The sequence below is a fragment of the Cryptomeria japonica genome, chromosome 5 (assembly GCF_030272615.1).
Source record: "Cryptomeria japonica chromosome 5, Sugi_1.0, whole genome shotgun sequence".
Taxonomy (NCBI): Eukaryota; Viridiplantae; Streptophyta; class Pinopsida; order Cupressales; family Cupressaceae; genus Cryptomeria; species Cryptomeria japonica.
In genome coordinates, this window is record NC_081409.1 from 286,309,024 (window position 1) to 286,311,572 (window position 2,549).

Sequence of the window (2,549 nt, forward strand, 5' to 3'; positions counted from 1 at the left end):
CCTAATGCAGCAGTCAAGGATATATTCAGACAATCAGCGGTAACTGGTAGGAGATGCAAATGGATAAATCAAGTACAAGATTTTAATATAAACATCCAAATAAAATAACTAGTAAGGGGACAAGGATTAGCCAAGTTGATGGCTGAATCCAATTTAGAAGTTTCCCAAGTTAATAATGTTAGCCTAAAAGATGTTGTTATGAGTATAGAGAAGGTTTCTTGTTATTCAAATATTGTTTACTGTTTGAAACATATGCATTGTCCTAAAGGTTTAGATGAAAATAAATAAAGATCGCTCAAGTTACAAGAAGCTAAGTTTGTATTAATAAGAGGGGACTTGTATTGGATAAATATGGATGTTGTGCTGTTACTTTACCTAGATAAGATCAATCTCAGAAGGTGTTAAAAGATATGAATGGTGGTGTATGTGGATGACATTTTTCAGCTAAAACTACTGCCCACAAGATCCTTAAAGCCAGTTATTATTGGCCTAGTGTTTTTAGAGATGAATTTACATATGTAAAAAGCTGTGAAGCATGTCAAAAATTCTCAAGGAAGTTGAAATATCAAGGATCCCTACCATTAATATCAATGCAGGTTGAAGAACCTTTTCAACAATGGGGGATTTATTTCATAGGAGATATCACAAATAAGTAAAGTGGAGGCCACAGATGGATCTTAGTTGCCATTGACTTTACTCAATGGGTAGAAGCTATCCCTACTAGACAAGCAACCAATAAGGTGGTAATCAAATTCTTGATGGAGAATATATTGACTAGATTCGATGCCCCCTCTATACTTATAACACATAATGGTATGTGTTTCAGATCTATTGAGTTTGATGAATTTTGTGAGGAGTATATGATTACAGTATCATATGATTCACCATATCATCCCCAAGGAAATGGTCAAGAATAATCAAGAAATTAGAACATTTTGAAAATTATAAGAAGGATGCTTGATAACAACAAAAGGCCTTGGGATTCTAAATTGAACTTAGCTCTATGGACAGATAAGAGTACTACTAAAAAATCCACAGGCAAATCCCTATTTGAGTTGGTTTATGGAAAGAGAGATATACTTCCATTGGAGAATTTTCTACCAATCTACAAGTTTTTGAGTGAGGAGGACCTCTTAGACCCAATGGAGGAGAGGTTTATTCAATTTCCAGACTTAGATGAAATAAGGCGAGAAACACAGATGCATAATCTTAAAGTCCAAGCTCACATGAAATATCTTCAAGAAAAAAAATCAAATGACTGGAACTTTTGTGAAGGAGAATGGGTTCTTATGTGCAATTTCAGGTAGCGGGACAAATGAAAACATGGAAAATTTGAGACCTTATGATTGGACCATATATCATTACAGGCAAGGGAGGTGAAGATTCTTAAAATTTATAAAAATAGGAGAGAAACAAGAATTGCCAGTGCATGGACAATTCTTGAAGCACTTATTTTATTAAGAAAAGGAGATATTTTCCATGAATAGTAGATTAGGATCCATTTCATGTTGGAATGAACTGATACCGATAGTAAACTAAGAAGGGGGGGTGAATTGGTTTACTCACAAGTACAACAATAAATTCAATTATAAACCTTACACCAGAGCACAACACAATGAAAGATATACCATGAAAGCACAACACACATAACACCAATATTTTGACATGGAAAACCTAGAAAGGGAAAAACCATAGTGGGAAACCCTACCCACAATTAGATGAATACTCTGCACTAGTATTGTGAATAATTACAATGGGGTCTGCACATGCAGAAAGGCCAATAGCCTAGAGCACACGGATCATCACAAAGGGAAGCCTCACTGACTTACATAAACATCGGACTAAAATTCAGAAAGAAATGAACTATGAAAGTAGCATCTACCATTGCCTAGTACAATTCCGGTTAAGCATTGATGTCTGCTTTGCAATACAAAATGTTTCCAACCTTCACTGGAATGATATGACTCTATTCGCACATAATCGTTTCTTTGATAATGCAGAATTAACCAACCATAACCATTGAATCATGACCAATTACATGAATAAGTCACCTATAAATACAAATCATTGACCTTATTAACAAGGTCAGCTAAATGCTAAACCCAAAATTACAAAAATTGCGATACCACCCAACCAATATTATGATTTACATTACATAGAATGGACTTAAATCAAGTAACCAAACAATTATATCCATCGATAATTCCGCTAAGACCAAAATCTAACACGCTTCACCAACCAATAGAAACCCTTAGTGAAAGTTTAACCAGATCCAAATAGGACCACCATAACAGCATGACATCCAATGCAAAGTCATCAAATACTCAGGATATGATCAAGAAGTACCAACAACATGATAGAAATCCAAATAATGCATACCGATAAAGGTAACCGGAAATGCCAGAAGCCGGTAAAGCAAAAAGCTAGCTGGAAAATCCAAGAATGAGTCGGTAAAGGCACAAACCAACCGATAACCGAAAATACTAAAAGAAGTAACCAAATCATGAAACTACCAGAATATAGCAATAATATAACCATCAGAATAAGCA